The sequence below is a fragment of the Ciona intestinalis genome, unplaced genomic scaffold (genome assembly GCF_000224145.3).
Source record: "Ciona intestinalis unplaced genomic scaffold, KH HT000075.2, whole genome shotgun sequence".
Lineage (NCBI taxonomy): Eukaryota > Metazoa > Chordata > Ascidiacea > Phlebobranchia > Cionidae > Ciona > Ciona intestinalis.
In genome coordinates, this window is record NW_004190397.2 from 458881 (window position 1) to 474402 (window position 15522).

General features: G+C 35.1%; 1 long non-coding RNA gene across 1 annotated transcript in view; it reads left to right on the top strand.

The window, feature by feature from the left end:
* The first annotated feature begins 978 nt into the window (after nucleotides 1-978).
* Nucleotides 979-15522, top strand: part of LOC113475008 — a 21514-nt gene continuing 6970 nt past the window's right edge. Inside the window, exons 1-2 of the long non-coding RNA XR_003396746.1 lie at nucleotides 979-1189; nucleotides 5043-5125. This is a non-coding gene — a long non-coding RNA (uncharacterized LOC113475008). The remainder of the gene's footprint in view (nucleotides 1190-5042; nucleotides 5126-15522) is intronic.

The window sequence follows — 15522 nt, forward strand, 5'->3', positions numbered from 1 at the left end:
GTGATAACGTTTTCCGGCCACGCGAGGATAAAGTAAGTTACATTCATTCATTAATTCAAGCCAGTGGTCACTAATGGGTTGTCTAAAATTGTCCGCCACATACAGAAAGCTACTGAAAAAATAGATAAAACTTAGTTGTTTTGTGTTTTATTTATGTATTGCCGGTAATTTGGACGACCCATTAGTAACCACTGGGTTGGGAGCATTTGCTGTTAAGTGTCTTGCCGAAGGACACACACGCCAGCAATAGTAGCAGCGACAAGCCTTGAACTTATTACCTCTGGGTTAGAGGTGGTCGCGCTAACCGCAACCGTGTATAACTTATGGTAGATAAAATTGTCGAATTAAATGGCCAACAATTTGAAAAGCAGTTTAGATACCAGCGTTGCGCCTGAACCCGTAGCTTCTGATCTGCGAATCAAATGAATGAATGAATATGTAACTTAATTATCCACGCGTGGCCACGCAACGACAGTAGTTATAACACGGGCGTTATATTGATTCTTATGTTCGCTTATGAATATGTGTTACTTTGTAGGAATATTGTGCTGGATTTTTTTTCTTTTTTTTGTGTGTATTTAGGCAGCTAAACAGTTGCCGTTATCTGACTTATCGTTGCCTTGTGTACTATTAGGCCAGCGGCGTGTGTGCATTTTGCCGAGCGCTTTTTCACTGATTGCTTCATTGTACATAAAGTACATTGTTCGCCAGCACAGTTGTGTTTTAAAATGTAGGAAGACCTGCTTCGTAATACAAGTTGTATACAATATAGGCAGCAAAATCAGGCAGTCACACTGCATTTATATAGCCTTTGTAACCTGTACTTTGTGAACTATATACAGTATATAGTGGGGTGGGGGGACGGGTCACCTTTTCATTCTATTTTCTCGTCCCATTTTGTAGTAATCAAAGAAAATTCTAAGAATTATAAAATCACATTCTCACTACTCCCATAGACCGTTGTTAATTGTATAAAACACGATCAGGATATTTGGATATAATGTGCTAAAAACGTGTCCCGTTTTCTCTTACCCCACTAATTGCTATAGAGAATAGACTATCACGTAAGACTTAACCTAAAAGTATCCAGATACCAAAAAGACCGAACAGTTTTTAACCACAAATTGAATGTCAAGTTAGCCAGCCAAATAAACAGCCGATGAGCAAGAACACTGAGTCGCCACAAAACGTAAGTCATTCATAAAATGTTACAGATGGTACATGACGCATATACTTTTACGTTTCGAATCCATTATTTAAATATCAACGCGGTAGATTTTAGGAAACCATTTGCCTAAAGTTGAATACTAAATTGTTTTAGTGATATATTACTATGGGATAAGATGGGACAACTTGTTCTGTAACCTGTGACCGACAGAGAGCATGAGGTCTGCCCTTTACTCTAATAAACAGAGAATTAGCGAACCCATGACCGTCTAAGTAAATAAACGTCATTCGGTGTTGTTAAAACCACGCATATACGTATAGGGTTACTTGCATTCGCAGTATTTTGAGATTTCACATAAATAATTAATTGAGGGGAGTTTGTAATTTGAGTTGTTGGGAATCTTGAGCGCCTCTAGCGGCGATAAGTAAGACTTTAACTTGCTTTACCTTCGTGGCTGGAAAACGACAGTAGTTACATCACGAGTGTTTTGTTTCATAAACCTCATGCCAGCTTACGAGTTACCAAGTATGTTACTTTGTGGGTGTTTTGTTTTTTATGTGCTGTGGCTGACAATTTAGACAACCCATTGGTAACCACTGGGTTGGAACAGTTTATGTTAAGTGTTTTGCCCAAGGACACATATACCCACAACAGTAGCAGCGACGAGCCTTGAACTTATAACCTCTAGGTTAGCGGCAACATCACTGTCCTACGGCACCGTACTATATCCGCGCATGTATAATTAACGGCGGTGGTTACGTAAGGTCGATTGGAATGACGCAAAACGTGACGTCAAAATAATTACCTACGCAAAAATAGAACTGACCCACGTAAAACTAAAGCAAAAATTAGTTGCGCCTGTTCTCTTATCCGCATATAGCTTGTGCATTTTGTAAGAAGGTATTTTTTTGTTGTTTAATTTTCAAAAAAGCTCTTAATAGATGGTCTTTTAGTTTAAACGTAACTTTTTATTATAGCTTTCAGCATACGGGATATAATAAAGCTTGAATTAGGAGGGTATATTTGTGCGAACCTCTCTATAGCAAAAAAAAACGAGAAAAAAAATTCAGAAAAGTGTTTAGTGAAACACAGCACTATCTTAAACTTGTTGAAACGCTTTTTTTGCGTACAGAATATACCTTTAGACAACATTTAAGCATATAGTAGGGTGGGAGAAGTTGGGACACATTTTAACTCTATTTTCTCGTCCAATGTGGTAGTAAACAAGGAACTTTTAAAGAATTATAAAACTATATGCTCAAGACTCCTATAGACCGTTGTTAACTGTTTAAAACACGATCAGGATATCCGGATATTATGCGCCGAAGGTGTCCCATCTTCCCTCTTCCTACTGTATCTATCAATGCACAGATTTTTATCTTGCATTGGCATATGGTCCTTTAAGAATTCCCATCGTAGTTGTTGTTGTTTTTGAAAGTAAAAATGTTTTCGGTTTGAAAACGCGCCGTACTTGGTAAACAGCCTCAGAGGGATTACGTTCGCTGAAATATGAAGCCAACTGAGAAATAACGATTGTGGTGAAATATCAGAACACCCGTGTTATAACGACTGTTGTTTCCCAAACACGGGAGGGTAAAGTAAGTTACATTCATTCATTCTTGCTTTTTTATTCGACCAAAATTTCGTGTATTAAACAATTAACAGCGGTTTATTTGAGTCGTGAGGATACGGTTTTATAATTCTTTGCATTTTCTTAGTTTACTACCAAATTGGACGAGAAAATAGAATGGAAAGGTGTCCCATCTCCCCCCACCTTACTATATGTATTTGTAAACGGAAATTATGTTTTTTTAACAGAAATCATATTTACTGTAACGTTTCTGTTATAACTTAAATTTGACATTAAATTTAAATTCAAATAATTTAATCCAGCGTATACCAGTTTTGACTGGTCTGACAGTTTTTATCGAAATAATATCAATATTAGACAGTTAGGTTGATATTGTGCAGACAAGCATTATAAAAAAGTCTAATCGATATTTTGAACCCGTTTTCGCTTTTTTGGTCGGTATATAATTCGTGTTGTTGAGTAATTTAACAAGTTATGACATAGGTTTTGTTTCATACACCTTGCGTCCGCTTACGAGTTACCACGTATGTATTGCGTTTTAGGTATTAATATGTATGAATAAATGGATAAAACTTGATATACCCTTGTGTGGTGGGCAACGAGAGTCGTTATAACACGGGTGTTTTGTTTCATACACCTCGAGCCAGCTTACGAGTTATCACGTATGTAACTTTGTGGGTGATTGTTTTTTTCAGTTTTTTTAACTTGTGACTGGCACTTGACAACCCATTAGTGGCCACTAAGTTTTAGTACTAACCGTTAAATGTCTTGCCCAAGAACGTACACGTCCATTATGGTGGCAGCATCGAGTTTCGAACCCGGTCCCTAAAATCAACAACAAAACATTAAATCTAAACTTTACGGTTAAACGATTCTAATTTTAGAGTATAACGAATTGTGTAGTTTTTGTAACAAAACCTTCTACGTAATCAATTTTTTTTCAACTGCGCAAACAACAAAAACAGTTGCAGGCAATCGGGTTGTTTAATCTATTTATATCTTTGGAAATTTTCACTTTGTATTCTATATGGACTTATAGGTACATGCGGTGAGCTTTACAGCTTTACCTAATTCTACAAGACCAGCGGTGTTTAACCTTTTTACCTATAGCATTGTTGCGTGGTAAGATGGGATACTGTTAGCGCTTATAAATCCTATCTTTCTGATCGTGTTTTTAAACAATAACCTATGGGGCTTGTAAGGATACGATTTCAAAATTACAAATTGAACTAGAAAATAGAATGAAAATGTGTCCCATCTTCCTTTAGCCACCTATAAAACAAAATAAATGCCACATCACCAAAAACTCTTTAATCTTCAAATGGCTTCACAACAGACTACGTTTTATTTGTAAGCTGTTATTCAAAAAAGCGACTGGAATTTTTGTTTTGTTTTCAGCACCACAGAAATCACATGCATAATTTATAACGTTACTAAGTTAACGTGCGTGACCTCAAAATTAGACAACGTATGCCCTTATAACCTTTGCCTATTATATCGCATATAATACTTGAATTTGAAATGGCGCTTACTCATACAGTAAAAAGTATATATATAGTAGGGTGGGGAAAGATGGGACATATTTTCATTCTATTTTCTTGTCCCATTTTCTAGTAAACAAAGAACATTTAAAGAAAAATAAAACCGTATTATCACGACTTTCATAGACCGTTGTTAATTGTTTAAAATACGATCAGGATATTTGGATATTATGTGCTAAAGGTGTCTCCCGTCTTCCCCCACCTTATATAAATATGCACGATGACTATTAAATTAATTGCAATGCATATTAAGTTACATATTCTGTTTACAGCCGTCACTGCGGCGTATCATATTATTCTAGGAATTATGAAAAACATATATAGTATAAGAGTGGGGGAATATGAGACATGTTTTCATTCTTTTTTCTCGCCTCATTGGGTCATTAGGTAGTAAATAAATAAATATATATATATATAGTAGGGTGGGGGAAGACGGGACACTTTTAGCATATAATATCTAAATAGCCTGATCATGTTTTAAACAATTAACAACGGTCTGTGGAAGTCGTGAGGATACGGTTTCATAAGTCATTGAATGTTCTTTGTTTACTACCAAATGGAAAGAGAAAACTAAACGAAAAGGTGTCCCATCTTACCTCACAGTGTTATAAAATGTACAATATACATTTTTAATAACTGTGCGTCGTGTAAATAAGACCAATTAATAATGCTTTATGAACAAAATTAGCACATGTTGTATGAAATTGTAAAATTTCTCTATTTTAATTTAATTTGCAAACAGATCTAGAAGATTCAATTGTGCAATTGGGCAAAACAACTTTAAACTGCACTCATAGAAAAACACAGACGCTGTAGTAGGGTGGGGTAAGATGGAATACTGTTAAACAAAATCCTATACTTTCTGATCCACGGCCTACTAGAGATATCTCTAGTAGGCCGTGTTTGGTCGTGTTTCAAACAATTAACAACGCCCTTTTAGAGCCGTGAGGGTACAGGTATATGATTCAGTAAATGTTCTATGTTTGCTACCAAATGGGACGAGAAAACATTGAAGCATGGTTCATCTTACCTCACCCCACAACACTTTTAAAACATCTCTTTTATTTTAACTGAATATTAATCATTGACGCCAAATGTAATAGCTAATTTTGCTAGCTTTTTACATAGTAGGGTTGGGACGATGGTACACCGTTTCAATCTGTTTTCTCGTCCCATTTGGCAGTAAACAAAGAACATTCAAGGAATTATAAAACCGTATCCTCACGACTCCCATAGACCGTTGTTAATTGTTTAAAATATGATCAGGATATTTAGATATTATGTGCTAAGGGTGTCCTGTTGTTTTACCAAATTAAATATGTTACCTTATATTTTTCACCTCGTGTGTTTAGGCTTATTGCTAATTGTGACGCAATTCCGCATTATGACGTAACAAAAAAAACAGGAGAAATTTACTCGAGGTTAAACTAATTTTAAAAAAATCAATGTTTTCGAATCATATAATTTAAAACCGGGCATATATTAGTTCCCAGTGGCGCAAAATGACGCAGTCTGATGACGTAGGATAATATATCGATTTTCACGGCTGTATATTACAACTGTTAAATCGAATCTTCATTAAGGACAGAGCCTACGTGCTGTATTTCTTTGACAAGATACACAGTTTTGGGCGCTAAAAATACGCCTTCATGCGTCAGTACAGCACACCGCCTGACGTTCGCGCGCATTCCTTAATAAGTGCTTCCGCCTAACGAAATCGTTATTCTAGCGTCACAGTACAAATGGTTACGGAATTCCATCTCTAGAATGAGGTATTGGATTACGGACCAGGTCGCAGGGCAGAGTAGCTCGTCTATTTTTGTCCAGACTTGAAAACAGGATGCTATTCAGAATACTTGTTTATATTATGTTGTGATCCTATGTCTTAGATACGTACTTTATCCGCTATTGAAACGCTTTGCCGGTCAGGTATTGAAAACAGTCTGGAGAAATGGACTATATGAAAGCCATGCTTTTATACAGTAATAAGCCATTGGCATGTTATACAGTAAATAGCGAAATGAAAGATAGTACTACCTGGAAAAAACGTTTAAGTGGTAATACATAATGTATGTAATGTTTCTGAGAATTTGAAATAGTTTAACTGGTATAGAGCGTCGTTCATTATTTTCCTATACCGCGTATGTATAGTAGGGTGGGGGGAGACGGGAAACTTTTTATACTAAGTTCTCGTCCCATTTGGTAGGAAATAAAAATAATCAAAGAATTCTAAAATCGTATTTTTAAGAATCTCATAGACCGTTGTTAATTGTATAAAACACGATCAGGATGTTTGGATTTTATGTGCTAAAATCCCCCCCCCCTGTAATATATATATTGTTAATAGGATGTGAAATGCTTTATATTACGATTTGAAGCTGCTAGTAAAGACAGGGCTACGTAAATTAAGCGTTGAAATGCACAAAAGAGATCATATTTTGAAAAAGTTTCACCAAATAATAATTTTAGACAATTTAGCAGCGGTGTAAAATTGTAAAATGTAAGTTAAAACACTAGTATAGCTAAAGGCTGTAGTTATAGTAGGGTGGGGGAAGATGGAACACCTTTAGCACATAATATCCAAATATGGGTGTTTTAAACAATTATCGACGGTCTATGGGGGTCGTGAGGATACGGTTTTATAACTCTTTAAATGTTCTTTGTTTACTGCTAAATTGGACAAGAAATTAGAATGAAAAGGTGTCCCATCTTCCTCCCTCCCACTATATGAGTTTAATCAGTAGCTAAAGACTATAGTTATACCAAGTTAGGTATTTTATTGTAAGTGCTGCATTTCAGTATTTGGAAACTTATTGTACGTTTGGTTGTATTATAGTGATCGATAGACAATACGTTTTAAAAAAAAAAAAAAAAAATTCTAAACCCCAATTCTAAAAACTAGTTTAAAAATGGCAAAAAGTATACCCGTTTTTCAAATCTAAACAAGCAAAAAAATACTCAGTTAAAAAGTAAAGCGTATTTTGTTATTGCAAAAGTTGTACAAGCTTATAATGTGAGCACAAAACAGTAATTCAAATAAATAAATGACGTTCTTTGGAACGCGTGTTTTGCAACGTCTAATTAGACATGTGTTTATTGGTGCTCTCGGTTATTATTGTAATTATAGCACTTCGATCTTTTCGGATTAAATAGGAGCTGGAACCGAGTTATATTAGAACAGCGGGAATTACCTGGCCGTGACCGCTACTTTTAACTTCACGTGACCGAAGGCGATTTTCATAAAAAAATCAAAATAATTTTTAAATTGGAAAAAATCGCATTTTTACGAAATTTGTGGGTTACGGTAAAATGGTTTATATTTTTGTTTTATTTTCGTCTCATTTGATAGTAGATAAAGAATATTCAAAGAAATATTTAAACGTAGCCTCACGACTTTAAAAGAGTGTTGTTAATTGTTAAAAACACGATTCGGAAATATGGGATATTTTGCGCTGAAGCTATCCCATATTTCCCCACAGCACTATACGGTAGCTATATAGGTTTAGCGTTTGCAAGTTCGTTCCTATATTTCATTTCAGTGGTACATGCACTGTATCTGACGGAACGTTTTAACAACCTGTTTACACAGCTTGTCACGCCTTGTCAGTTATGTAAAGCAACAAAATGCCCCTACGTCACAGAACATGCACCAGTCGTTGTGAGGATAAAAAACACTGCGCGTTCGTGCTGTACCAGGCCACTAAAGCCGCAAGCGAAATTTTACTCTCGATATTTTGAACGCTGCTGGAAATTACAGACTTCAAAATCAAGCGTGTGGCAATAGCCAGCAAAAGCTGGTGTATATAGTTGGGTAGGGGAAGATGGGACATTTAATATCCAAATATCGTGATCGTGTTTTAAACAATTAACAACGGTCTAAGGGAGTGGGGTGGGATGGGACACTTTTTTGTTCTATTTTCTTGTCCCATTTGTATATGGGAGTCGTGAAAATACGGTTTTATAATTCTTTAATTTTTTTCTGGTTACTGCCAAGTGGGTCGAGAAAATGGAACGAGAAGGTGTCCCATATTCCCCCACCCGTTAGCATTTGTATCCCAAATTTCCTGATTGTGTTTTTCAACGCTATTTTAGAGTTCGTTGGCCACGGTTGTATATTTCTGTAAATATTCTTCATTTACTACCAAATGGAAAGATAAAAAAGAATGAAAACATGAACTATTTTACCACAATATATTTTAATTTTTAAAGCAAACCGAAAGTGTACCCATTCCCCACTATTGTTAGGGCAATGCAGTATCACGCCACTTCTGTTTTTTCTAATAGTGATAAGCTGTTAGGACGTTCAGCGGAAATTCCATTGAATGTTCTGCCTGTTCATTCATAGCCCTATTTCCCTTAATGGAAAAGCTACTGTCATTCAAGTCAGAAGCAATTTATACAAATGGGAAACAGCCGTTAGACGTAGGACCCGATTTACTAAACGTCTGTAGGACGTTCTCCTAACGGCCTGCGATTAAATTTAGATTTTGTTGTTTTTGTTGCATTTTAGAGAACATGTACTTTATGATAGAGCTAGAATTCCAATTCCACTTGAGCAAAATAAACTTGTCAAAAACCCTACAGCCGGATCAATCGATAAAAGGTAGCATTTTGGACCACTAAAATTGTGTCTATTGTATTGAACGGGTACTTAAAAACTGTCTATGGTTTAGTTTTGAGCTTCGTGCTTGAAAAGTACTTTGCCTGATTTAAAAGCCATTCTCGCCTTCTCTCTCTCTCTCGCTCTCTCTCGTCTCCTCCCTTTCTCTTTAAATATGACGTTGTAAACACGTCCGGGTCCGCGAAAAAAGAGTTTTGATTCAGCCTACAGCACAGAAAATGTTGAACCTGTTCACAAGTATTTATCAATACAGATTAGGATTTACCTTAGAGCTAGCTGTGTGTTTTGACACCTCCGGCGCTGCTGTTTTGGCAGGCCAGCAGAATAAACTAATTAGTTTCTTGCTTAAAATGCTAGGCTTAGTACTGGAGTTTTATAGAACTAGAAAACAGTATAATGAAAATGAATGTTTACAGTTCAGAACATCTCTTTCGTCGAGTTGCTAATAGTTTTGCGAGACATAACTGCATACAGTACGTCAAATTAGGCATTGTCCTACTGTAAGGCTATCCTACTGTTTGGAAAGTACAAACAATGCTTATTTTGCAGTGTAATATAACTAGCGTTCGGTATTTGCTTTTTTTGTCGTATTATATTGCGCTTGAATGTGTGACGCAGATTTGTGTATGGGTTTACGTTTTAAGAAACCGTGTTTTAGAATTATGGTATTTATATAGTACTGTGGGGAAGGATGGGACATATTTAGCACATAATATCCAAATATTCTGATCGTGTTTTAAACAATTAACAACGGTCTAAGGGGTGAGGTGGGATGGGACACATTTTTGTTCCATTTTCTCGTCTTATTTAGTAGTAAACAAAGAACATTCGAAGAATTTTGAAACCGTATACTCACGACTGCCATAGACCGTTGTTAATTGTTTAAAACACGATCAGGATATTTTGATAATATGTGTTAAAGGTGCCCCATCTTACCCCACAGAACTATATTATGTAATTTATACTGTTTGTGTGTATTACACAATGACATGCAATAACACGGTAGGGCCAGTGGCATGCACTGATTTATTTGCTTTTTCTGCATACCGAATTCGTATCTGTTTGTTTTGGATAACTATAACAATGAAATTATGAGTAATAGTTTAAACCAGGTTCTGGTAAAGGGTTATTTATCTACCTTATCCAAACAAATAAGCCACTCATTAGTTCCGATTTGGTGAGGCGACCTTTTGGGCGGGTTAAGTTACACATAAACTGCGGCTATGACTAAGAGTGTGTTTTACAGTCATAATTTGGCGGTTTGAAACCGCAAACTAGCAGAAAAAAGATGGAAAATAAAAAACAAAAAGCACGCACGCGGTTAAAAATACCCGAATTTGTTATTCGTTATCTACGAAAAACACTTGAAATAGAAAACTGATGTGTATTATATTTACAATGTGGTTTTTAGCACTTGGAAACAGTATTAGACTAATTTAAATCGCTAGTATTGTGTGTTTATAATAATTACGGCCCAAAACGCAGTATGTAATTCAACTAGCGCGTGCTATAAACAATAAAAAATTTACCCGCAGAATGATCACCAATAGCTAACGCGCGTTATAATATAGCTTAAGTTTTGTAAGCGCGAAACCAGCATTGTATTAATAATTACAAAGCACGAAGCTGTTTCTATTTTTAAACCTAATTTCCGTTCTTAATCGTGCCCATTAAAGCAACTATTTCAGGGTATGTAATGGAAAAACAATATCCGGTTTATTATTCAATTTATGCAATCAACATGTATTTGTGTGTAATTAGTATATAGTACTGTGGGGGGAGATGGGACACCTTTAGCACATAATATCCAAATATCCTGATCGTGTTTGAAACACTTTACAACGGTCTATGAAAGTCGTGAGTATACGGTTTTTCAATTCTTTTAATGTTCTTTGTTTACTACCAAATTGAACGAGAAAATAGAATGAAAACGTGACCCATTTTCCCCCACCCTTCTATATATATATTTGCTTGGAAAACTTAGGTTTATTGTGGCATTTAAAAACGCCTTCCAATATAAGAACACACGTAGCATTTTGCGGGACATATGTTAGTGACCTGCCAGACGCACTGTCTGGCCTGCGTTCGAAATTCGATTTGGCATAGATTCAATTTAGATCTAACGGTGTCCTATCACCGCAGAGTCCTTTCCTTTTAAGGCGTCATCACGTGACGTACGTGTCATCACATTAGTCAAATATATCATGACGTCACGGTATAGACCATAAGCTGACCGAAACTAAATTCATTTCGAAATCCGAGGGTGCTGTAGTGGTCTGAGAGAAAATGCAAAAGCGCTAATAGACTCGCGGTCGGCGTTTGGGTTTTGCTCCAAATTCCCTGCGGTTATAAAAGGAGATTTTCAAGACGCTCGTCTGCCGGAGTACAGACAGTCTCTTGTTTGCAGAGAAAGCTGCAGATTTGAATTTGTTCTGCTTTCACGAGGTGTATATAGTTAATAGTGTATTGAGTAGAAACGCATACTTTGTTGTTTGTTTTTTTTTATTTTATTTTTTTTTTTTTGCTAAAATACTTTGGAAAATTGGTTAACTTTTAATTAATGACCTAAGAATTGGCAATTTTGCGTTTTTTTTGTTAAGTTTTTGGTACGATTAAATTAAACAGTGAACTTAATTTTGTAATCTTTTATCTATAAGAATTGCTTTGGGAGTCGTTTTATCTATATCTTCAAAGTTTTTTAATTTTTTTGGTAAAAATGTAATAAAACAGTATTGTTTAAAATTTGATTTTAAGCTATATAGTTGGGTGAGATAAGATAGACTATGTTTTCGTACTCGTTTATAGTCCCATTTAGTAGTAAACAAACAAACATACTTACAATTTTTTATAACCGTATTCTCGCGACTCTTAAAAAGGGCGTTGTTAACTGTTAAAACACGATCGGAAAGTATTGGTTTTAGATGCTTTACCCTACAGTACTTTAAAATAGTGTCTTAGAGTTAGTTAAGGTGAATTTAGGTTGTACATATCAGCACTAATGCTCAAACCGGTCCGCCAAGTACGGTTAACCACTTGATGAACGAAAAGTAAATATTTACCTTAACTTTATCAGGTTTACTTCTCTGTAAACGTTCATGTTGTAAAGGTTGGCATTTAGAACAAAAACTAGATTACAGTTTGCATTATTCTATACAGTAGGGCGGGGAAGACAGGACACCTATTCATTCTATTTTCTCGTCCAATTTGGTAATAAACAAAGAATTTGTTAGAAAGAACACTAGATCCAAGTTTTGCACTAGACTGTATAGTAGGGTGGCGAAACAGGACGCCTTTTTATTCTACTTTCTCATCCGTTTTGGTAGTAAACAAAGAATATGTTCCATTTTACCCCGCACTGCTATTAGGTTTAAATTGCTCTCTGTTAAAAAGTAAAGTGACTTCAGGAGTTGTATTAAGCCTGGTAGCAAGCGCCGCAAAATATTGCTGTTTTGGTATTATTATGTTTATGTGTTATAGGCGAAAATTGTGTATGGTTTAAGCAAGACGGAAATGCCACAACATACACGATCAGTCACTTTTTTCTTTTTGTTTGTGTTTCTGTTAACAAAACCTGAATTTCCGTTTTGCTGTCTTTGTAAAAGTATACTGATGGGAGAAGATGGGACACCTTTCGCACATAATATCCAAATATCTTGATCGTGTTTTAAACAACTAACAACGGTCTATGGGAATTGTAAAGATACGGTTTTATAATTCTTTAAATATTCTTTGTTTACCACCAAATGTGACGAGAAAATTCAATAAAAAAGTGCCCTTTCTCCCCCCACCTTATTATATGCACAACTCTGAAAGAGAGTTGTTAATTGTTAAAATGCGATTAGGAAATATGGGATTTAGGTGCCAACAGTATCCCATCTTACCTCACGAAACTATAGTTTACAAAATACTTCTGTCGATATTTTTCATAAATTTTGTAAATTGTTAAAAATCGCTGCACAATTTAGCAAAAAACTTGTAAATTAGTAAAAATCGCGGCACAATTTAGCCGATTACGTAGAAAATGTAGAGAAACTCTATAAAAAACAGTTATTATGTATTTTCCCAATATAAACGCCTACGAAGTCACGTATCATATAATTGTTTACTGGAAAACGGGACCTTTTTCTCATTAGACGCCCTCAAAATAGATGCACACGTACATTTCGATTGGAATTAAATATTCGAATGTTTGTTTTGCGGCATGTTGAATAACAACATAAGTAATATATGCAAATTGCTTTAACACTTCAGATGTGCTATATCCTCTGTCGGTTTACTTAGCCGTATATTTTGTATTGAGTATATAGTACTTAAACATTCTATAATTATATACCGGACTACAGAGCAACACAACACAATTGATATTATTCGTTAAACCGAAACTGCTGAATATTTTTTTAGGCGAAGCGTTTTAATTGTTTTCGTGTCTTAGACTTTAATAAATTGTCATGTCCTATTTATAATTTTATGACAGGGCGGGGAAAGATGGAACACCTTTAGCACATAATATCCAAATATCCTAATCCTGTTTTTAACAATTAACAACGATTTATAGGGGTCGTGAGGATACGGTTTTATAATTCTTTGAAATTTCTTTGTTTACTATCAAAGTGTACGAGGAAATAGAATGAAAAGGTGTCCCAACTTCCCCCACCCTACTATATAAATATATTCTTTGAAGAAATTTGGTTTATTTTTATTTTATCTTTTAAACTGTTGAACAAAAATATTTACGAAATTATATAACTGTATCTCACGACTTATAAAATAGCGTTGTTAACTTTTCAAAACACGATTAGGAAATTATGGGTTATTATATGCTAACGGTATCCATCTACACCACAGTATTATGCTATGCTAGTTAAGTTGACATGTGGTTTCGTCTTTGCGAGCTAAAAACAAGGGACTTAGATTTTGCCAAGTAGAAATTGAACAGAAATGCCTATAAGTGGTCTCTTGCGAGTATCTTCTGTAACCTAAGCATTCCTCGTGCACTTGATCTGTGGTTAAGTCCTATTGTACTAAATGTTTGCGGCATTCGAGTTAATGGCTGACAGTCTGCAGACGAGGCCGGTCAAAAACATTGTTTTTTTGTGTAAATTGCTTTTCGGGTGAAAAACAAAATGAAAAACAGGCATTTTTGGTGAAAACTAGATTGAAAATCAGTGTTTTTGATAGAAAAACAGCTTGAAATAGTGTTTTGGTGGAAAACAATGTTTTTGGTCGAAAAATAGTGTTTTTTGTTAGTAAAAAAAAAAAACAATAAAAAAACAGTGTTTTCCAGTCAGTCATTTATTAAGTTTCGTAAAATAGCGCAGTTTTATGTGTAAAACGTACTTATATTTTGAGACTGCGAATACTAAATCTGAAACGACGTGCAAAAACAAGTAAAACTATCGACTTTTAATAAAGCAGTGATGCAAAAAACAGTGATTCCAGACTAAACTACGATCATTTTCTAGTGTTTCCAGGCGCAAAACAAACTGTATCAAACGTTAAGCATAGTAGCTGTTTTATATTTCAGGATTTAAATGCATTTCTTAGTCTAGTTATACTAAAAAGTCAGAAACATCAAAATGACGGGTTAAGTATTTGAGTTGTTTTTCAAGACTGTGCGGTAACGGTTTATTACAAAACCATAATTAAGGGTTCAAATTTCATTTGACCGCATTTGATATTATTTTACCACATGGTATTTTAATTTGTTTTTAGTTCCCAAAGGTACGCATGCGCAGTAGCGAATAACTTGTTTATCGTATTAGAAATAATTTATGAGTTATTCGTTGTATTTGTTGTGTGGAATTGTAAAACATAGTAGCGTGGGGTAAGATGGGATACCGTTTGCAACTAAATCTCATATTGATGTGTTTTAAACAAATAAAAAACGCTATGGTTGCGAGACTACGGTTATAATTTCGTAAGTATTGAATGTTTACTACCAAATGGGACGAGAAAAGAGGATAAAATATCCCATCTTACCCCAACTAACTATATAGTAGGGTGGGAAGAGATGGGACATCTTATTATTCTATTTTCTTGTCCCATTTCGAAAAAACAAAGAAAAATTAAAGAATTATAAAACCGTATCTTCGCGACTCCCATAGACCGTTGTTAATTGTTTAAAACACGATCAGAATATTTGGATATTATGTGCTAAAGATGTCCCGTCTTCCCCAAGCCTACTATATATACCTAACCTAAAAAGGTTTAAAATCGGAACACATACATCGATAATCGTCGTATTTTCGCATTGAGCAATACAGTACTATACATATAGTTACTATTGCGTTTTATCAATACACAATAAATCAGCGGATACAAACGTACGTCATTGCCCATACATTTCAAGCAATGTACAATATGAAGGAACTGTAATGCCGTCACATACCCTCAACCATTACGATGCCGTATATATGTCTATAACGTGCGGCGGTTCGTGTTATGTATTTTTCAAAATAGAAAGTTTATTAGTAATTTATATACATCTGATGTTGAGTTACATTTTACAGTTTTTTTTGCCAGTTTTTAGGCAGTTCAAATATATTTTAAAATTTGCTAATTTTTTTAGACAGCTTTTAAGAGTAAAACATACAGTGGGGTG